This window comes from Cervus canadensis, chromosome 8 (genome assembly GCF_019320065.1).
Source record: "Cervus canadensis isolate Bull #8, Minnesota chromosome 8, ASM1932006v1, whole genome shotgun sequence".
Taxonomy (NCBI): Eukaryota; Metazoa; Chordata; class Mammalia; order Artiodactyla; family Cervidae; genus Cervus; species Cervus canadensis.
In genome coordinates, this window is record NC_057393.1 from 58,884,549 (window position 1) to 58,907,181 (window position 22,633).

At 53.8% G+C, this 22,633-nt stretch overlaps 1 protein-coding gene across 6 annotated transcripts in view; it reads right to left on the reverse strand.

Annotated features, from left to right (window-relative positions):
- ZMIZ1 (zinc finger MIZ-type containing 1) overlaps positions 1–22,633 on the reverse strand; it is a 171,653-nt gene that overhangs the window by 66,538 nt on the left and 82,482 nt on the right. Inside the window, exon 1 of one of the 6 annotated variants that reach the window (XM_043476406.1) lies at positions 2,274–3,159. The exons of 4 other annotated variants lie outside the window; for them this stretch is intronic. The gene's annotated coding sequence lies outside the window, so the exon portion shown is untranslated. Of the gene's footprint in view, positions 1–1,513; positions 2,219–2,273; positions 3,160–22,633 lie in introns of those variants that run through there. One more of the 6 variants, XM_043476407.1, reaches the window with a different exon arrangement.

A 22,633-nucleotide genomic window follows, 5' to 3' on the forward strand; every position in this document is an offset into this window, starting at 1 on the left:
TGAGAGAGAGAGCAAGAGGCAAAGGGGTTCTTGCTGAGGACGTGGCTGTGCAGGGGAGCAGAGACGGCAGAGTGAAGCAAGTCTCAAACTCTGTGCAGGCTGCTGCTTCCGGTAAAGACCCAGATTCTCACCAAAGCATCACTGTTTGGTGGTTTCTCACTAAGGAAGTTCAGGGTAAAAATAGCTCAGGAGGGGACTTGAATCCTGCTAGCTGTGGGGGTAGTCACCGCCTGGTTAATGCACACAAAAAAAGGGGAACAGGCTTACTAGTAGCCACGTGGACTTCAAGGCTCACCTCCCTACACCTCCTGTTGTGGGATAGGGCTTTCTACTCTGCAGCGGATGGGAGACGACCTTCCAGCCCAAAGCCTCAGAAGTGGAAGGGGCTGAGTCCCTATAAACCATCTGGGGTCACCCTGATCTCAGGGAGCCATCACCCTGCCCACTCCAAATCCCTCCCCAATTGGATTTCTGGCCCACTCTCAAGGATGGGCCATTTAAGAAGCTCTCTGGTGCCAACTCCTTGCTAGCTGCCTCACAAGACCTTCCTGCGGGAGGAGTTTCCAGCCATGCCTAGTAACCATCTGCCAGTCCAGCCTGATGGTCAAGGGTAGGGAACCTAGGTCTCCATCCTGACAGTGATGGTCTCCTGGAGCCCATCTGTAGTGCAAACGGAGGGAAAGACAGGGAAAGACAGCCTGACCTCTCCTAGTACCACCCAAGCCAGCTTTCAGTTGGACTCAAGAATAGGGGCTTATCTAGTGCACCAGGCGCCAAGGCTTGTAAGATTTCCCCAACACCAAAACCACGTGCTCCTGACCACAGAGACAGACCTTCAGCCCAGGCAGTCCTCTGAGAAACCCTCTCTCCAAGGTCTTAAATGAGATCTTCACAGCCTGGTGTCAGGCACCACAGAAAGGCCCCTTCCAGGCTCTCTGGTGTAAACATTTCTCCTCCTCCAGCCCGCCTCCCAGCAAACACTTGTCAGAAGTATGCTCTGTGCCCATCACCTCTCCGAAGGGCACCCGGCAGCAATGGGGGCACCACCAGCGCCCATCGGGGTCTCTGGGCGCTGTCAGCATCAGGGCTGCATCCTGACAAAGCAGCAGCTTGAAGTTAAGGACCCTCGGCCGCTGCCTCCGCGGAAGGCTTCCTGGCCCATTCAGCTATTTGCAATAGAAGCCGCCAATTGAGGACGCAGCCTTGTAAAATGTCTGCTGGAGAGCCAACAATTCACCTTCGGGAGTGGTGGGGGTGGTGGGAGGGGAAGCCACCTGGCCCCGGGCCCCAGAGAGAATGAGGGCCCCCTGTCTGAGCGCACAAAACGGCCCGGTGCACGCCGGTGCCACTCGCGGCCAAGCCTCGGGCTGACACCATGCAGCACACGGCGCTACCCACAATGCACCGGCCCTTCTCTGTCACACACAGGCACGCACACTCACCCCCGCTCCCGGAGGGAGCCCGGCCCGACCCGCGGGCGCCCCGGCGCCGACCCCTCCAGTCCCGCACTTACCTGGAAGTTGCACCGGCCGCGATCCCGCCCTGGCGCCCGCAGCGGGCTGGGGCCCGGCCGGGGGCGGCCGCAGCGAGCGACTCCGGGCAGGGTTCAGCCGGCGCGGAACAAAGGCTGCGCGCAGGCAGCGGGCGCCGCCTGCATCCCCGCTCCGCGCCGGGGCGGCGGCGGCGGCGCGGGGGCCCGGGCGGCTCCGGCGCCCGCTCGCTCCGCGCTGCCCGCTCCGAGGGCGCTTCGGCTCCCGCGCTCCCGCTCGCTGCTGCCCGCCACCGCCGCCGCCGTCCGGCTACCGCACCGCACACATCAATTATTCATCGCCCGTCTCCAGCTTCCCGGGCGAAGCCAATCACAGTCGGAGGCTCTGCTAATGGGGCCGCCGCCGCCGAGGAGGCAGCCAGCCGCGCACCCGGGCGCAAGCGACAGCCCTCCGGGGACGGGGATGGGCCGGGGGCGCGCGGGGGGCGGGGGCGCACAGGGTGCGCCGGCGAAACTTCCCACGGCCCGCGCCCTGCGCGGCGCTCCCGCACCCCGCCGGCGCGACCACCCACCCTGCTTGCGTCCGCGTGGGGCTGGGGGCTCCGGGGAGGCCGGGCGCGCCGCGGCTGGGGGAGGGGAAGGAGGAGGAGGAGCGCGGGAGGAAGATGAAAGGCTAGCAGACCTGCCTCGGTGTCTCTAGGGAGCCCTGGCTCGCGCGCGCCCTCCCCGCCCCGCTAGTCTCGCCGTCCGCACCCCCGCCCCGCAGCCCGCCGCCCGCACTCACTCGCGCGCGCAGACCGTCGGCCCAGCCACTTTGCTGCGAGGGAGCGCGAGCGAGTATGAATCCGAGGCAGCTCACATTTCAAACTTGCACGCAGGGGTGGTGCTGGTGCACGCCGCCGCTGAGCGAACGCACGACCCGACGAGCGGCGCTCCAGCCTCCGGGCGGGGGCGGCGACAGGCCCCCTTCCCTCCCCCGCCCAGGCAATTAATTGGAAGCAACACTTGTACGAGTGGGTCTCCCGGAACGCTGCCGCCCAAGGGGGCCGCCGGGAAGGCACATGCGGTGGATGACTTAGGGTGTCTCCTGCCCCCCAGGAGAATCCTCCCAAGTGGTCATGCTAATAAGGGTCCAAGGCCGGGTGGGGGCGGAGGAGGGAGCAGGCCTGGAGGCGGCCTCGGCCCCGGGGGAGGAGAGGGGGCGGGGCGGGACTGGGGCATCCGGATTGTGACCTGGTTTAAAGGATTTTCGGAACGGGCTAAGGGGCGGAGAAGGCAGGCGGTCTAGCATCTTCCCTGGCACAGAGGCCCCTGCCGCCTCTAGGATTTCCCGAGGCAGGGTGAGCGGGCGCACGTACGCTCGAGCTCGCTGACTTCGGGGAGCCCCTGTGCCCTGGAACCAGCGGTAGGGAAGCCGGGGGTGGCGGCTGCGCGCGGCCCTGCCCCGCCCCGGGAGCTGCTGCCTTCTGACTTTGCATCCTGTGGTGGCCGCGGCCTCTTCCTTCCAGCCTGTCTGTCGCAAGGGCTCCTGGCGCTAAGCTGAGCCTGGAACACCCCTGGAAACCAAGACGCCGCCCTGCCACCCCAAAGGATTCTTCGCTCCTTCTTTCGTGGGCACTCCATCACCACGATCCTCTTTGGGACAAACTTTATTTTAAGCCCCTTTCCCCCAGCCCCGCCCTCTCGCAGTGAAAGTTTCTTGAATGGCGACCTAACTGCCCAAACAATTAGGAAGGTAAGCGGGGCCCCATCTTTCACTCTAATGAGAGGCAGCCAGAATTGTCTTGAAAAATCCCCTCTATGTGAGACTTTCCTGCACTGCTCTCCTTGCCATCATGGGAAATTGACCAGGTCTGCTAGCCTTTGACTTAGCTTCTCCTGTTCTCCTTCCTTCATTCCCCATTACCAGCCCCCTATTTTCAGTCTGAGCTCTGGCTGGCCCCGAAACCTTCCTGTCTGTCCTACTGCCAGCCCTGCAAGTGCCTGAAACAAATCACTTATCTAGAAATTATGTTCTTGCTCCCTATTTGACATAAATCGTTAGCAGGCTCTAATCCCACCCACTGCCACTTGAAATATCACTTTCAGAGATGGCATTTGGAAATGCAGTTGTCATGGGCTTTCCCTCCGAGGGGCTGGTTAAATGGATTAATTCATACTTCATAACTTGCTGCCTTTGGACAAGAACTAGCTTCCTGCAAGAGAGATTAATTGGCATCACCTTCCTGCAGGGCCAACCCGGGGGCAGCCAGGGTAAGGACTTTCTTGCTCTGTCCAAATTCCAGGCTTTGCTTAGTCTCCCATCCTTGGAGGAGCCTTCCCTCATCCTGAGTTACAATGGCTTCTTTAGGGACAGTCATTTATTCACCGAGACATCCATTGGAGGACCTGCCTTCCCAAGCAGCCACAAAGGGGTTTGAGAGCCCATGAGGGAAGAGCCTTATGGCCAGTGAAGACCCTCCCATTTTTCTCTTCTGGTTGGCCCAGTTTGCTTTGCAGATCCTATAGAACACAGACTCCTATCCAAAGCCCAGTGCTCAGCCAGTGACACCCAGAAGAAGAGGAGGCACAGCAATTTGGTCAATTTTTCAGAAGAAAACATTGAAATGGATGTCTTCAAGACCCATTTTTTTAAACACAAATCTGGTTTTAATAGGATGTCAGGGCTTAAACCTCGATTATACAGAACCCAAGTCACCAAGACCTCAAATAACCGGGACACCCGTCTTCTGGGTTCTTTCCACCCAGAAGTTCTGTGCAATGATAGTTCACAATATTTGCCTGATCCTTAGTGCCTTCGGAGCCACCAAGGACCCTAATATTTGGAACTTCCGGATTCATTCTTGAAATACTCTGTATATATCGGTACCTATGTGGCTCTAGGCACTGAATTCAGAAAAACCACTCCTGTAGGTTGAACCAGAATTTGGACTGGAACTGAGCAGACATTTACCTGAGGAATACAGACCTGGAGGCCCAGCCTGGGAAACTAGTAACAATCCCACCCCTTCCCCTCCCCCATCTCTCAGCTCTCACCAGAACCTATTCTCGAAGGAGCCCCAGGGTAGGGTGAGAGAAGAGTATTGATATGCTTATTTAAACTTCACAGGCCTGGGACCAACAGATTTTCCCCAGGTGAGAGGAAAAAAAAAAAAGGTAAATATTCTCTGTTAGCAGATTTATGTAATTAGGAAAACAAATTGTTTTCAAGAATCCATTCACCAGCCCGCACAGAAGGCCTCCAGGCCAAAGCTAGGGTTTTCACATGCTAATTTCAAGACCTGCTTGGTCCCATTCCAGCCCCACTCTGGCCCACTTGGTTAGCAAGCTCTTAATACTACAGCCCAGAGCCTAGAGAAACATGGACACTCCAACCAGTTCCTGCTTCAGAAAGGCATCCCCCTACTTATTCCACATTCCAACTCCACTTCTCTAACTTCCAAAGATTTTCTTAAAAGCCTGAGGTCCAAAGTGGCCCGCTCCACCCCCTGGGCGCCTGCCTTGATAAGGATCTACAGGAAAGAGGCAGCAGACAAAGGCGCTCTCCACCTCTGCACGCAGTCACTCGGCGAGCTCTCTAAGTGACCTCGGCGAGGGGGGCACAGCCCGGGGGAAGGACTTGGGAGGCAGAAGAAAGGAAGAAGAAAGGGAGAGCTGCGGCCCCAGCACCGTGGCTCCTTGATGAATGCCCGGGAGCGCTTGGGAAGCCCGATTCGGGGATCAATAGCTGGTGGCTTTTCTTGCGGGTGTTTGAACTCCTCCTGCCGTGGGCCCTGGCAAGGAGGAGCCGCCAATAAATCACAGCACTGCAGCCGGGAAGGCAGCCGTGGCTTGCACTGGAGGGTGCGGGAGGGAGGACATTTCACCCAGCCGGGGAGCCTGTTGTGTAGAACCCACCTCCACAGGACCAACCAGGCCATGGGGGGTGGGGTGGGGGGAGTGGGACGGACTCTTTGGTGGAGTCTGAGGTGTGGGAGGAGCTTCCTCCAGGCCTCCCCAGCTCACCTCCAGAGGGATGGGCTCCTGGATCCTGTCCCAGCCCAGGCCAATGAGTATGAAAGAGCAAAGCCACTGGATGTAGGTCCCCCATGAGTGGAAAAGTGGTTCCCAGGCCCAAGGCAGGGTCACCTCCTCTGCAAAGCTTTGCGGGGGGAGGCGGAGGTGGCTAGGGGCAGAAGAAGCCCCAGTTCCCTACAGCTGAGGCTGAGAAGCAGAACAATGAACCCCAGAGTCACCCTGAGCCAGGTCTTCCTCAAGCAGGGCTTGCTGATTCAGCAGGTTTCAACAAGGATCCCAGTGACTCAAGGATGTCACCCATGCAGGCTCCAGCACTCAGCAGGGAGAGTGAAATAGACAAGGAGGCCCCAGGTGGTGTCCATGGGAGTGTGGTCGGCGTGAGCTCAGGTCTTGGGAGCTGCTTGGCCATCTGTCTCCACACAACCGGGCCTTCTCGGGGTGCATGGAGGGGCGTGCGGGGCATGGAGTGGGTTTAGAAAAGGCACATACACATATGGGGGATAACTGGCCATGGGGCATTTGTCTCACTGCCAGCTCAGTTGCCCCAGGAAGACTCAAGCAGCTGCACTGTGGGCGTGAGTTGATTCAGGGGCTCTGCCTTCAGCGTCCTTCTCCTGGGTCTTCTGCCCACCTCTGAGGGGTCAAGACACAAACTCCCGTGTCCTTCACTAAACCTGTTCCCTCTGCCTCTTTCCCTCCCTCCTTCACCCTGGGCAGCCTCCTTGATTCTGCCCATACAATCTCAAAGAAGGCAGGCTCAGCTGAGGTCTGGCTCCCAGCTAGCCAGAGCAGGTGTCTCAGCCAGCCCTGGGGCCTCTATCCACACAGAGGGACAGCGGGAGGGCACGATCCCACTGGGGACACCCAGCTGAGAGTCCCAAGCTGGCTCCAGGCCTCTCCTCTGTCTACAGTCAAACAGAGCTCCTGGAGACAGAGTGTCTGCTAGTGCCAGGCACAGTTCTAGGCACTTTCCAAGTATCAACATGCCATCCTCACCCAAAGCCTCTCTGATGAAGTATGATTAATTCCGCACTGCAGAGGAGAATAGTGAGGCACAGAGTGGGTTAGACAACTGGCAGAAGGATTTAAACTAACCAGCCATCTGGCTATAAAGTCTGCACCAGTAACCTTCAGATTGTATGCCCAAGATGGGACTCCAGAGAGTGATCATCAAAGTCACACAGTGAGTTAGAACTGTGATAAGAGTCGTGTCTCCCTGACTCATATTCTTTCCAGCACACCATATTACATATATGGAAATGTCTACTTTCTTTGTATTTCTTTTTCCTGTTTAGCCTCTGTGCGATTTAACCATCCACCCTGCATTCTGGCTTGTCCAGGCCTCCACCTGAAGTGGGGGATGGGGGTGACGGTGGAGAATGAGACTTCCCTGGCTCTGAACCTCCTGTCACTGCTCCCCACCCTTCCTGGATGTATCCCACAGTGGGGCCCTCATCCCCCACTCAGGCTGCATTCCCAGCAGTCTGTATTTGGCATCAGCCCAAATCTTATAATCATTTGGTTAAGAAAACAAAACCAACCCCTGCCCCACACTCGATCGGCACCTCTGAGAAGCCCCATGGTCGTGAGGTTATCGGGGATCCAGGAAAGCCTCCTGCCAGACTAGAGGAGGAGAGAGGATGGGGGAGGGAACCCAGAAACTAGGCCTGACATGGGCCCTCAGGTGGCTTCTGTCTTTAAGATCTGCTGCCTGCCCCTCCACCCACGCAGCCGGGAAGGCAGCCACACCCAGGCTGTCTGCCCACGTCATGGGGATGTCCACAGCCTCTCAGCTACACAGAAAGGTCGGAGGGGTCTCAGCAAGGCCGGAAGGCACTGACCACGTCCCTGCTAGCTGAGGAGTTGTGGAGGGAGGAGATGTGCCTGGATTTGGAGGCCAAACCTTAGGAAACAAGCCCTGACTAGCTGATGGCCTTGGACAAGTCACTTTGGCTTCCTTGGACCTCTGCCTCCTCCTTTGTAAAATAGGAGTGAGGCCAGCAAGTACCAGGTGCCGGGGAGGACCAAAGAGATAACAGCGATCATTCTCAAGAGGTTGAGAGGCCACAGGGTTGTGGGTCCCCACATCCCCAAAAGATGCTGAAGTGCTAATCCCCAGTACCTGTAAATATGACCTTTTCTGGAAACAGGACAGCAGATGATCGAGTTAAAATGAGTTCATTAGGGTGGACCCTAATGTTAGAGGGCTTCCCAGGTGGCTCAGTGGTAAAGAGTCCATCTGCCAATGAAGGAGATGTCGGTTTGATCCCTGGGTTGGGAAGATCCACTAGAGAAGGAAATGACAACCCATTCCAGTATTCTTGCCTGGAAAATTACATGGACAGAGGAGTCTGGTGGGCTACAGTCCATGGGGTCGCAAAGAGCCAGACACGACTCAGTGACTAAACAGCAGCAGCAGCTAACCCCATATGGCTGGTGTTTTGATAAAAAGTAGAAATTTGGACACAGAGACAGACATGCACACAGGGAAAGTGCTGTGTGAGGACTGGAGTTCTGCTCTCAGGAGCCGGGAAACTACCAGAGGCCAAGAGAGAAGCCTGGCAGAGGTCCTTCCCGCGTGCCTTCTAAGGGAACACAGCCCCGCCACCACAACACATGGATCTCAGACTTCTGGCCTCCAGAGTCGCGAGACAAAACAACCCTTGTTGTTTAGGCTACTCCTGGGCCACTTTGTTATGACGTCTCCACAAACTGATGCACACGGCGATGCTGCCGAAACCCAAGTTCACAGCTCATCATTCCTCTGCTTAAACCGCTCTGGCTCAATCAGTTGCAAAATTCCACATCTTTATGATGGCCCACAAGACAGACTGACCAGGGTCCCTGTTACCTCCCCGACCTCACTTCCCTCCAGTCTCCCTGACTTCAGACTGCGGACGCCCCCAGCACTCTTTTCCAGGTGCCCAGACTCACTTCCCACCTCCTGCAGGCCTCCACCCAAGGGACACTTGAGTCTCAGGAAGCCTTGCTCAACCACTCTGCTCAAAGCTGCAGGCCCTCCTCAGTGTCTACCACTCCGCTTTGACTTAGGCTCCTCCTTAATTGATGATCAATTATTCCAATTATTTCTCTTGGTACCCCTGTCTCCCTTGCTAGAAGTCAAGCTCCCTGTCAACAGCGACTTTTGTCTGTTTTGTACCATGTTTTATCGATAGGATCTAAACTATGCCAAGCAGATGCTTGACATCTGCTGTGTGAATGAAGCATGGACCAGCTACCTGAATGAATAAAAGAATGAGGGAATGAATGAGTGAACAGTAGGGTCTGTGGTTCCCTGCTTCTGTTCTCTGATGCTGCTCAGAGACTGGGTCCCTGACGTGCTGTCTGCAAGAGCATGGGATGTTTCTCAGTGGAAGCTGCCTGTGTAGACAGGAAGCTCAGGTCAGCAAACAAAGGGGCTGCCAGAGGTGGTGAGGAGCTCGCCACCCAGGCCCCTAATGAATCTCTTCCCATTGATTTTTGGAGTCGCCTTTGAAGGGATGGGACGGCCAAGGAAGCTCGAATGTCCGTGCCTCAGCACTCCTGGGGTTTTATTGCTTCTCCCAGGACACAACTTTGACGGGGTGGGGGGGGGGCGGCGGCTTCCGGACAGCCCCCCAGTTGGATCTGACGTGAGCTCCCTGCAGTTGGAAAAGCAATTTCCCTTCCTGCTGTAGCTGTTGGTCTCTCTGCCTGCCTGGCTGGGCGACACACCTCCCTATCTGGGCTGGGGTGGCCAACTTCACTTCTGATGCTCCCCAGACAAAGGCTTGCACACGCACCAGGAGGGTGCTATCCTCCATTCTGGAGGAAGAAATGGAGCTCAGATGGGGGAAGGATTTCAGTCTGGACACTCTGACTCAAGGCTGGGGCGGGTGGAGGCCGGCAAGGCTGAATCAGGCTGCCCCAACAACCACTTGACCCCAGGGTGCCCGGCAACCTGCACAGCCTGTTACATGCAGCGCCTTTCCCTACAGAGCCTCTGCTCGCGTGTTTGGAACCACCAACTCATTTAGCACTGGAGTAGAGAGCCTAGTCTTAATTTTCAGTTGAGGAAACTGAGGCTCAGAGAGGGACCAGGGCTTCCTCCAGTCACACAGCCAGTTAGTGGTAGAGACAAGACTAGATCCAGGGCTTCTGGCTTATTCCAGAGTCCCAAGCCATCTCTCCCAGTGTTGTGTTTCCATCAACGGTAATGTCAAGGGTGTGTTCTGCAAACTGTGAAGTCCTAGACACATGAGGATTTACCATTCTAAAGGGCTCTTGGCCGTTCACTGTCTCTTTCTATGAGCTGGAATTCAGATGGGGAGGGCCTGCCCCACTCTATTCTTCCCCCTGCTCACAGGGAGGTTGGGGGCCAGACCCTGGACCTTTATCCTTTCCTCATCCACAGTGTGGGGGGGGGGGGCGGGGTCACGTGCACCAGGAAGATAGATGGGGGCATCAAAAGAAGATAGGCTTGGGCTCAAAAGAAGGAAGGAGCTCCTGACAGGTTGCCCATGTTGGCAGTGAGCACCTTGTCATTCAAGGTGTGTAAGTTGAGGATGGAGAGTTGCAGAGGGGATTCCCGCAATGGTAGGCTTATGGTTTCTGAGGCCCTCTTGGTTCTGGGGAGCTGTGATAGGTAAGAAGAGAGGAGGGTGCTTAAGAAGCATGCCCAAGCACCTCAGTGCATCTTGGGCAGCAGTACAGCAGTTTTATGAACTTCCTAAGCCCATTAAATCTCACCAGGAACCCTGCGTCCTCTGGTGCTCTGCCCACCCGCATCTCCTGACAGTCCTGTGGAAGAGAACAGCAGCCCCCCACCAAGTGCCTGCTCCTCTCCAGCCCCATGCTTTCTGCTCAGGCAGCCCAGAGGATCCAGTGACCTCCCTCACTCCTGCACTGTGGTCCCAGGTGTCCCCCACCCCCGGGGTCTCTGGACGTGAGCAGACAGGCCACAGAGGAATGTCTGGGGAAGATCCAAAGTGGCCGCCAGGGCAAGGCAAGGAGTGGGAGGCCTGATGTTGAAATCAGGATCCACAGAGCTGAGCTCAGCAGGTGGGAACAGCACACCCCTCAGCCCAGAAGCCAAGTCCCACACTGAGACAGATGCTGCCTGGGAGAGAGGCTTGGGGGTTTGCTCTGTGACCAAGGGCAGGTCACGATGTCTCTGGGCCACAGCTTCTCCACCCAGTGAAGATATCTAGTGCAAATGCAGGACATTTCTTTGCTGCTGGGGGCACTTGTCTCCTCAGTTCTGACTGGGAAGGCTTCAAGAAGTGGCACTATTGATCCCCCCACTGATTTCCTGTAAAGGATGGAGCAAGCCAAGCAAGATGCTTACGATATACAGTTGGCCCTCCATAACCATGCTTGAATCTGTGGATTCAAGCAATCGTGGATCAAAAATATTTTGAAAAAAATTTTTTTTCAACAAGTTCCAAAAGGTAAAACTTGAACTCACTACATGTTGCCAACTATTAACATAGCATTTACATTGTATTTATGATGGTTTACTTAGCTTTTGCATTGTACTAGGGCTTGAAGAAAGCTGAGCGCCAAAGAGTTGATGCTTTTGAACTGTGGTGTTGGAGAAGACTCTTGAGAGTCCCTTGGACTGCAAGGAGATCCAACCAGTCCATCCTAAAAGAGATCAGTCCTGGGTGTTCATTGGAAGGACTGATGCTGAAACTGAAACTCCAATACTTTGGCCATCTCATGCGAAGAGTTGACTCAGTGGAAAAGACCCTGATGCTGGGAGGGATTGGGGGCAGGAGGAGAAGGGGACGACAGAGGATGAGATGGCTGGATGGCATCACTGACTCAATGGGCGTGAGTTTGAGTAAACTCCGGGAGTTGGTGATGTCAGGGAGGCCTGGTGTGCTGCAATGCATGGGGTCGCAAAGAGTCAGACACGACTGAGCGACTGAACTGAACTGAGGCTTTATAAGTAATCTAGAGATGATTCCAAGTAAATATAAGCACATCAGTTTTGGTAGACTGTGAGTTCCATGAGGACAGAAATTTTGTGTTTTGATCACCACTGAATCCCTAGTGGCTCACACTTGGCACATACTTGGCACATAGTAGGTGCTTAACAAGTATTTGTTGAATAATGATTATTCATCAAGTTATTATCCCAGGCAAGTTAAATTTCAGCTATTCTTTAATTTCTTTTTAATTTTCTGCATGCTATAATTGTTCTGCGAGGAGTTTGTATTATTTTTGCTATGAGAAATAAACACCCCCATACAACCACTCTCATTTTAGAATTAAATGAATTCCAAGTTAAGAGTTTCCCCACCCTGAAAAGCACTGTGCATCATCTTCAGAAGTAATAACTCACGAGGCAATGATAAAACAACTGTGCGTGCGTGCTCAGTCGTGTCTGACTCTTTTGCGACACCACAGACTGCAGCCCGCCGGGCATCTCTGTCCATGGGATTCACTAGGCAAGAATACCAGAGTGGGTTGTCATTTCCTCCTCCAAAGGATCTTTCTGACCCAGGGATCCAACCGGTCTCTCCTGCATTGGCAGGCGGATTCTTTTACCACTGAGCCACCATGTCACCAAATGAGCTTCCCAGGGCCAACCTGTAGGCAGCCAGGGCAGGGATATCTGAAAAGTCCCCATCCATCCCTTTCTTTCTGCATACATCACAGTTTCACCTCAGTAGTCTCTTGACTGGGAGAACAGCCTCCAGCCTGTTTTTCCTGCCTCTGGTCTAGGTCCCTCTTCTACCCTGGGCTTTCTCAAAAGCAAATGTGATCACATCACTTTCTGTCTAAAACCTTCCCTGGCTACCCAGTGCTGTCAGGATCAAGTTCAAATTCGAGTTCCTTAGATTGGCACTCAAGGCCCTTATGCATGGTCTCTGAGAGCACTCGTGTGCTAGCCTCAACCAGGGTTGCTCCTGTCTGGATGCCTCGAAGACATTTGCAAGCCCTGGTTCACCCAACTTTACTGGAGGTGTGTTCCCCCTCTGAATTCATACGCCAATCAAAGTGTTGAATAGTGACTGGGTACCAGTATGTAGCTGGGAGGAGAAATTGCCACAAATCCAAGGGTGGCAGGGAATCTTAATCTTGAGGTGGGGGGGCGGTTGTCCAGGGGGAGAGGAGCCAGGACCCCTGTGATGAATTTGAGGTGTGGGACAAGCCATGGGCCCTCAGCTTGGGTTGGGGCTGTCGAGGAGGAAAACAATCAGCCCTGAGGTTTGGGCTAAGCAGCTGTGCCTCTTCCCTGCCTCAGTTCCCCATCTGGGGTGCAGGCAGTGGTTCGAGACACATGGTAGGAAAGCACAGCTCTGGGAGCAGGACTCCTGCGGTTCCCTCCCCCACCCCAGCAAAGGGAGCCCAAGCCCCCCTTGGGCCTCAGACAGACCTGGGAGTGTGGTGTGTAATTGAATTTGGCCTAATTACCTAATTGTGCGGAGGAACAACCAGTACCGACAGAAGCCTCAAGTGTTGGGTGTGATTGGAAGCCAGGAGCCAAGAGGCAGCTTCCAGGTTCCCTAGGCATTTAGGGGAGCAGTGCCAGCACCCACACCATCATCTCCTTTAAGCTCTCAGTTGCCTGGAACCCTGGGAAGCAGGAGGCAATGGGTCTCATTCTACGGGTGAGGAAACTGAGGCTCAGAGAGAAGCATCTTGCACAAAGTCAGAAGAAGCAGAGAGAACAGTTGAAGCCACATTGCTTCTGCACCTGGGGCCTTTGCACATGCTGTTTCCTCTACCTGAAATGCCTTTCTCTGTCCTTCTCTTTGGGCAGACTTTCTCCAGGGAGCCTTTCTGTGAGGATCATTTCCTTGAGAAAGCTTTCTCTAAGCTCCTCATCATTGGAGGGCGTTTATCCCAAGTTTGTCCTATCAAGCCCTGAGCTCCTAGAAGGTAAGGATTGCACTGGGCTCACTCATGCTATCCAGGCATTCAGCATAGGTCTGGGACACAGGGGTGCTCAACATCTGTTTGCTGAATGAATGGATGAATGACCTTTAAATTCAGGGTTTTTTTTCTAGATGCGGTCTATTGGTTTCCTGCCATCACTGGCCTGGGCCTTGGGGGTGGAGGGCCTCATCTGCAAGGAGTATTGCACCTGGGGCTATGACCAGGGTCCCACAGAATCACAGGGAAGGACAGAGGAGCCACTCTGTGGGGCCCTGAGCTGGGAGCTTCAGATATGACATCCCACCATTGGGAGATGGGAGGTGAAGGGACCGGTCCAGGGTTGCCCAGCCTGCAAGCAGCTAGAACGGGAAGCTAGGATTGCCTGAGTCTAGGACCTGGTCTTACCACCCCTCACCATGCTCTTATCAAATGACAGGCTGAATGAACAAGGCTCACTGACAGAGGGACATGTAATTTAATCCAAAGAAAATCATGTGAAGAGTGGAATTTCAGGTCTTGTGAAACAAGGCAGGAAAGAGATTATTAGATCCCTCCACAAAGGCAGCTGCCCAGTGAGCTAATTCACGTGCAGCCCTACTCCCCAGATTCATCCAGGCTTCCATTCGTCCAGGCTCAGCATTGTCAAGCCTCCCTCCTTTTTCTATAAGGCGGTCTGACCTGGTACCCCAGTGTGCAGGAGCGGGACTGCCTGGGTCTAATTCTAGCCCTGCCACTTGCTAATTGTGTGGCCTTGAGCAGGTAATTAACCTGTGTCTCGGTTTCTTCTCAATATTTTTATAAAGATGAAAGGAGAGGAAGTCTGTGCAGTATTTTGCCTAGCGTCTGGAGCATGGCAAGAACTCAATAAAACTTCACTTCTTAATTGATTCATAGTAGTAGTAAAATAATGGTAGTATTAGAAGCAATAGGCTAGTGTGAGTAATAGCAATGGCAGTAAGAGAAGCTGTCCTGGGAGTAACAGTGCAACTACTAGTAACGGGAAGGATATCAGTGGTAAGTTCTGTACCAGGCTGGGGCTTCCCCGGTGGCTTATTGGTAAAGAATCCGCCTGACAATGCAGGAGATGTGGGTTCAATTCCTCTGTTGGGAAGGTCTGTTGGAGAAGGGAATGGCAACCCACTCCAGTATTCTTCCCTGGGAAATCCCATGGACAGAGGAGCATGGTGGGCTACAGTCCATGGGCTTGCAAAAGAGTCAGACCGACTAAACAACAACAACTGTATCAGGCGGGTCGTACCCCTGGAACAATACTACAGATACTTACTATTTACTTACTTACTTACTATTTATCCTTATTATACACACACTACTCCAAAAGGGCACAGTCCTCCTGCTTCCCCTTTCCTCTCCAGGACACAGTATCTTCCCTCCCTGACCCAGCTTTCTTCCTCTCACGGCTGATTTTTGGGGAGAGGGTACTCTCCACCCACCTGTCTTACCTCAGTTACTGGGCTCTGGCAAAAGGATACTGAGTCCTCACTATGCGCAAGGCACAGCTTCCGCCACATCATCTATCTAATTCTCAACACCCCAGACACCACAGACAACTGGGAGGGAGATATGGCTATCATCCCCTGTTCCCTGATACTACTCCTAAGGCTCAGAGAGGTTATGTCAGTTACCTGAAGTCACACAGCTTGAAAGCAGGCAACAGGATACAAACCCAGGGTGGCCTGCCTCCATGGCTGGACATGCCACATGGGTGACTTCTACCCTTCAGAGGTCCTGTTGCCCCACTCCACCCCATCCAGGTGCTCCTCACTGTCGGCCCTCCCCTGCTGACATGGTATGAGGTCTCTTTCTGTAGTCAATGATGATGACACAGTGCCACAGACTCCACAGACAGACCCTTCCTCCTAGCAGTCATTAATCCATGTGTCCCCACTTGGTCCAGAATAATTTAAGTTCCAAGCCTCCACTGGCCACCTGAGAGCCAGCCCTCAGGCACAGCTAGACTGGCCAGCACTGGGTCTTAAATAGGAGATGCTTGACAACGTTAAAGCCTCAGGAGATTTGTCATGGAATTGGAAGCCCTGGCAGTTGTGGGTATGCGTTTCTCCTGGCCTCAGGTGGCCCCCTGCACCTTGGCTGCCCATTGGTAGTGCTGGGCTCTCTGATCCCCAGAGTCACCCTGTATTTCCTGATGCCATCGCTCTTGGTATCACCTCCTGCCTCTGCGGACATGTGGCTCTTCCAAGCTGAGGAAGCCCCTTCTGCACAAGGAGGAGGCCTGGGACCTGAACTCTGAAGTCTAGCCTTGGCCAGACTAGGGCATCAGCGCTTGGGAGGGAACAGACCCCATGGAAGGGGCCACCTCCCTGCTCTCTGTCCTCTCCCTCTAGAGGGGTGGTGCCCTTCTCCTCTGTTGTTTTTCTCCCCTCACAGTTCTCTCTCCATTCGGGGTGAGAGGAAAGAACCAGACGCAGAAGCCCTGTCCCAGGGGGTAGGCTAGCCTCTCCCCAGAGATGCTGAGGCGCGCCTCACAGTCACACACGGGGCAGGCGCCTCGCCGCTCTTGCCAGCACTCGGCTTCCCCATGGAGCTCGGTGGCAACCAATTTCCCGCCGTCTGTGCCTGGGGAGGGCGAGCTCCCGTTTTCTCTCTTCCCGGCCCCGTCTGCACAGACGCGGGCCCTTCACACACACACGGGCCCCTTGCCTCCCGGCCTCCCGGCAGACGCTTAATTGGGCGGCAGTGATTCTAAACATCTGGGCGGCACATCTGAGAGTGGGCTCGGGACCACACGGAGCCTGGAGGAAATGGGAAAACATGCAATTATGTCACTTCCTCGGCTGAGGGTACTCAGGAGGGGGACAGCGCCAGACAGCAGCAGGCATTTATTTCTGGGGGTGCGGCCCAGGGCTGGGCGGGGGTGGACTGGGCGGTGCCCCTGAGGACAGTGAACCTGAGGACCCAGCAAGAGGCTGCAGGTGACACCTCGGCAGGGCTGAGCTGCAGCCAGCAGTACCAGTGGTGCGTGGAGCTGTGGTCCCAAGGGGAAAGGAAAGACAAAGGAAATGAAGGCGAGAGGAAAGGAGAGGGGACGGCCGCGAGGGAGAGAGAAGAAAAGAGAGGGAGGGAGGGGGGAAGGAGAGAGGGAGGGGGCGTGAAGTTGGGGGGGGGCGACATGGGTAGAGGGAGAGATCAGAAGAGAAAGAGCCAGAAGGACAGAGATGGAAGATTATTTTTTTGTGTTCAGCACAGAGAGAGAGGTTGCATGCTTCCAGGTGACGGAGCTGCTCCTGAACACCCACCAGGAGAGCAGGGGTCCCCCCGCCACTGCCCTGAGAGGATGCATGGTGGATGCAGACCCAGTTCTGATCTCAGCTCGCCTGCTCCCCAGCTGTGGGAACCTAGGCGTGGACTTCACTTTTCTGAGCCTCAGTGTTCCCCATCTGGAAAAGGGGACAGAGCTCTCCCTCATGGGCTGTTGGAAAAGTCAAGGCTCTCACTTGTGTGAAGCGATGGCAGAGCCCGGGGTGTCCCTGAACTGTTCCTGGTTTTTCCAGCAGCTCTGGGTTGGGAGAGCTTGCTGCTGGAAGTGGCCGGCCCCAGGGGGTTCTGCACACCACCCCACCTCCCCTTCAGCTTCTCCCTTGGCTGATGTGAGTCTGTTGACATTGTGTTTTTCTTAAGCTGTTTCCCAGTCTATGAGCTTCTCACGGATATAGACAATCTCTAAGGTTACCTGAGTGCCAATCATGAAGTCTGCATATAATAGTTGCCCATGCACGTCTGTGGAAGGGGTGAATTAGTTTATCCTTTGCACCCAAGTTTCTGCTGTTATTATAATTATGTGCCTGTTTCAAAGGCAGGCTCCTAATTTTTCCCGCTAGTAATTCCTGTTTCCTGCCAGAGACAATAGTGGCTTTTCATCCCAAACAGGTGAGACTAGGTCTTTTGGAATTCCCTACAGGAGTCCAGCCCCAGGCAGCGTTTTCCACCTGGCCAGCCTCAACAAGCCAGAAAATGTGCGGAGGAATATAATGAAGCATCTGTTAATAGCTCTTCAAGGAAAGTCATTGGCTAGAGTTCCCAAGCTCTGGAGTCTTTTTCTCTGTGGACCAGGAATAGCAAGGGCAGGCAATGACTGAGGCAGCGATGATTCCTTCCAGCCACCTGCCTGGCCACCACCCGGTCCCCAGTGAGAGGAATTACCGCCTTGCAGAGCCTCCACAGCAAAGCACAAACACCTGGTTGTCTGGGCAGCACCTTGCCAGGGTGACGTGATCCAGATGGTCCCTTGAGAGGCAGCTGGGTTGCCAAGGAAACAGAATTGCTGCTGCTCCAGCCAGGAGACCCGGATTCTAGATCTTTTGGACCCCAAGCTTAGAAAAGTGAAGTGATTTGCATAAACTCACATAGCAAGTAGGTTTTAGAGACTGTACTGTAAGGCAGGACTTAATAATCAAAACGGTTATGTATGAAGCCCTTCTGAGATGCCAGCTTGAGTTAAGTACTTTGTACTTATTGCTTTGTGAGAGGCTGGGAGTTACAGCTGGGGTCACATGTGGCATGGAAGTGATGGAGCTGAGCTGAGCCCAGGTCAGCCTGATCCTTAAACCTGAGCTTGGACCGCTGTCCCACACTGCCCTGCCTGTGGTTTCTAGATCTTTTTCTCTGCTTGTCCTGAGACCAGCGCTGTTCCAGCGGCTGGCTGGACCTGACTCAAGGGCCACTGAAAGTGTGGAGGCCAGGCTGGGAACCTGCAGGCTAAGACTACAGTTTCCAGGGCCTGTTTCCTCCTAAGCCCTTGCTCTGCTGTGCGTGTGACTTGGGTAGCTTATGAGGGGTAAGAGGATGGGGGTCTGTTGACCAGGGTCTTTCTATCTGCCCCTGCTTGCCAGATGGCCCCTGGGGACAGACCAAGCATTACACTCACAATGAGCCTGATCCATGAGAGAGAAGGTACAATACCCATGGAGGAACAGAAGAAGGAGCGAGGCTTGGAGTTGGGGCAGGTTGGTCTACATCATCACCCTGATTCTCTTGCTTTTTTTCATCTTTTCTTTAGTCTCAACCGTCCAAATATCTATCCGGTGAGTGCCATCTGTCCATTCATTCCTCGCCTTGTTACACAAAAGGATTTGGGCAAGTGAATAAATTTCTTTGTTCATCTGTTTTCCGATCTATAAAATGAGTTGGTTCATCATGAGAATCAGTGCTGATGTTTATAAAATACCCAGCAAAGAGCCTGGCATGAAATAAGAGCTCTATAAGTGGCAGTAGTAGTAGTGAAAATGTTAGTCGTTCAGTCGTGTCTGACTCTTTGCGACTCCAGGGACTGTAGCCCTTCAGGCTCCTCTGTCCGTGGAATTCTCCAGGCAAGAATACTGGAGTGGGTAGCCAGCCATTCCCTTCTCCAGGGGATCTTCCTGACCCAGGGATCAAACCTAGATTTCCTGTATTGCAGGTGGGTTCTTTACCATCTGAGCCACTAGGGAAACGGTACTTTATTTTTTAATTTGAAACTTATTTTTTCTGGGGCCATGCCGCACAGCATATAGGATCTTAGTTCCCTGACCAGGGATTGAACCCTTATTCCCTGCAGTGGAAATGCCAAGTCCTAACCATTGGGCCATTAAATGGTCCTTTAAATGTCACTTTCTCTCTTGAAAGAATTTTGAGAAAGGTTGCTGGGAGATTTGGAGAGACAGAGGCCCTCAAACCTCCCAGGCCAAGGCTGCTGGTCCTATCTAGGCCGCTTCAGCCAGTTCTCTACTCTCCACTCAGCAGGCTGTCTGCCTCCCTGACTGGGGCCCAGCATCCTCTTCTGGGGAAAAAGAAGATGATGTCTTAACCCCATGTGATCCTCTGTTGTCTTGGAGACAGCTGTGGGCTTCTGGTCCTGGAGCCTCAGGAAGGGGCCATTTCCTGAACTGAGTTAATAGGATCCCATTCACCTACCTGGGTTTCCCTGGTGGCTCAGTGGTAAAGAATCTGCCTTCAGTGGAGGAGATGAGGGTCAAGAAGATCCCCTGGAGAAGGAAATTGCAACCCACTCCAGAGTGCTTGCCTGGGAAATCTCATGGGACAGAGGAGCCTGGCGGGGTACAGGCTATAGGATCGCAAAAGAGTCGGACATGACTCAGTGACTAAACAACACCATCTATCTACCAACTTGGAGGTGGGTGCGGTTGGCATTGACTTTGGCCCTATCTAAGTAGAGGTTCCATAGTTTCCAGACCCAAAACTACAACACAGGGTCAGGCACAGGGGTTTAGGCTACCTCCAGGTATGTGAGGCATCCTAAGAAAGTCTGAATGCCAATGCATTGGAATAAGATTGCTAACATGTATATAGCACTTGGAACTTTCCCGATGGCTGAGCGGTAAAGAATACCTGCAATGCAGGAGGCGTGGGTTCGATCCCTGGGCTGGGAAAGTCCCCTGGAGAAGGAAATGGCAACCCGCTCTAATATTCTTGCCTGAAAAATCCCATGGACAGGAGCCTGGCAGGCTACAGTCCATGGGGTCGCAAAGAGTCCGACCTGACTGAGCACACACACTTAGTATATGCCAGGCCTCATTCTCAGCACTATACATATACATATACTATACACGAACTCTCCTAATACCTATGATGTAGGCATTATTAGTATCCCCTTTTATCGAATGAGGCAAGCTTGGCACAGAGAGGTTAAGTGACTTTTTCAAGGTCACACAGCTGGTGAGTGGAGATCTGGGTGGTTTTCACAACGAGACATGCTATAGCAGAGTCCATGCTTTTAACTACTATTCCATTCATGAAAGAGCTGAATAGTTTCTGGAAATAAAAACATTTGAAATTGGGGCCAACCAGGAAACCGTGATAATAAACACTTGACACGTACTGAATGTTTACTGTGTGCCAGGCTCTCTGCTCCTCACCATCCACGAGACCGTGAGTACTGAATGAACTCAAAGATGCGAAGGTGTTTAACCCACCAACAAGGACAAATCATTGTCAAATACTTAATATTTCCACCTGCACATAGTTCAGGTGATCTTGACAAGCTCTCCTGAGTCATTACCCTGTCTTTCCAGCATTTCATTTTACCCTGCACATAGAGAGGAGACAGCAGCTGATGACTTCAGGGCTAGGTATTCTTGTTTGAGTTACAATTCTGACCTTAGTCAAATTGCTCAATCTTCCTAAACCCCAGTTTCCTCATCTATAAAATGGGGGCAGAGATGGGTCTGGGATCATTGTGGATGTTGTATTCAGTGCCTGGTGCTGGGAAAACACTGAGAAGATATTTGCTATTATCGTGATTGAAAGGGGTTATAAATCAGATTCTTTTCCTAAGCCAGCTGCCTTGCCCTGGACTCTGTAAGTCTAAATAGGCAAGGCTGATGATACCTGCACTGCTGTTAATTCCTGTCAGTCTGTCTAACTCAGAAGGTATTTGCAAGGCCGTGGCTTGCAATGCGTGCCTTAAAAGTTCCATAACTACCTCGCCCACTTTCTGCCAAGTCCCTGCTCCATTTCACTCTCACACCCTTGAATCCCCTGAAATCCTTCCTCTGGGGGTGAGAAAGCTAAGCCCCATCTTAAAACCAAAGCTCTGGCTTCCTTAATCCTCTTACCTGGCTCTTTCCTCTGCAGAATTAATTGCTGCCCACGGCTTTATTAACTTCTAGGGCAGCCATGGCATCTTCAGGGCACCCTGGGGTGGGGTGGTGGAGACTGTTTTGGCAGGACCTCTGTCCCAGATGCACCTTTGGTCCGGAAGGTGGTGATCCCTTGGTGCCTGAAGGGCGATAATCCTGTGGTTCTGCATCTCCCCAGAGACCATGTGCCTCCTTGGGGACACCAGCAGAGAAGCAGAGATAGCCACAGCTCTGGCTCCACGTCTGCCTCCTCTGAGACCACCTCCCTACCCCTCAGAGCCTCAGTCTCCTCTTCTTTAAATGGGAATAAGCCTGCCTTGGGCTTCCCTGGCGGCTCAGACGGTTAAGAATCTGAGCCTGCAATGCAGTAGACCTGGGTTCGAGCCCTGGGTCAGGGAGATCCCCTGGAGAAGGAAATGGCAACCACTCCAGTATTCTTGCCTGGAGAATCCCATGGATAGAGGAGCCTGGCAGGCTACAGACCATGGGGTCGCAAAGAGTTGGATGTGACTGAGTGACGAACACTTTCACTTTTCACTTTCGAGCCTGTCTCGGGGACCTCACGGGGCTGGACAAGAAAGGCCGTGTAAAGGACTGTGTCTGTGTGTAGGATAACTGTCACTTCTCACCCACAGAAAGGGAGCATTGATTTCAAACCCGAGAGCAGGGACTGTGTGTGGTGCATTTATATGTGTGTGTAGACCCCGTGCTTGGCACGGAGTGGGCCTGGCACAGGACGGCTTATCGTTCCTTGCCCTGGACATTTCTGTTGAGTATTTTTTGAGAGGCATTCCCACGCCCTTGACCTCATCACTGTTCCTATAGCCATGAAGGTAGAGACATGGTCTGGATGCATGAGACTGTGGAAGAAATGGATGCGGAAGGTGGGGGAGCATGGCCTGCCCAGGGGAGGCGGAGGTGGAAGGTGGCCCCCAGACCCCCACGGCCTTGTCCAGGGGCTGTCTTCTTTGTCTGGAGCACCCTGAAGTGTGGACTGGGGAGGCAGCCCCCGAGATGGCTTACGGTGGTCGCGGGACCGGCTGAGAAAACCACTGCTACAGCAGCTCTCTTCCCGTGTTGGAGATGTTGCTAGCTCAGGGAGGAAAGCATCAGTTTCCTGAATCCCAGGCTCTGGTTTTAACTGGCAGACAGCTGGCCCAGACTCTACCATGGGGCAGGCACCTGGAGCTACGCCTGGACGCAGGGTCCGCTGTCCACTGTCTTTACTCAGACAGTTAGGGTCTAACTGTGGCCAGGGAGGCTGGTTTGCCAGATAAGGTGGCAATAGAGAGAAGAAAGTTTTCTTTTCGAATTCCCATCTTGAAGTCAAAATAAGTAAGTAACCACCTGAAGCATACGGAGTATGAGTGGGACTGGAATACAGCAGGGTAAGATTCGGATGAGATGCAGGTCATGGAAACGGGGCCCGTGACTCATTGCTGGCGTTGTGGATGCCTCACCATGTGCCCTCGGGTGACCATGGGCACTGTGGCTGTGCTGGGCATCTCTGCCAAGGCGTGTATTGGAGGGTACATCCACCTGCCCCGACCCCAAGGAGACCCTAGCCAGTAACAGATGCCAGATGGTGGATAAAAACCTCCTCGTCCTGGCCTCTTAGGCTGACTGAGGGATGCGTTCTACTCCA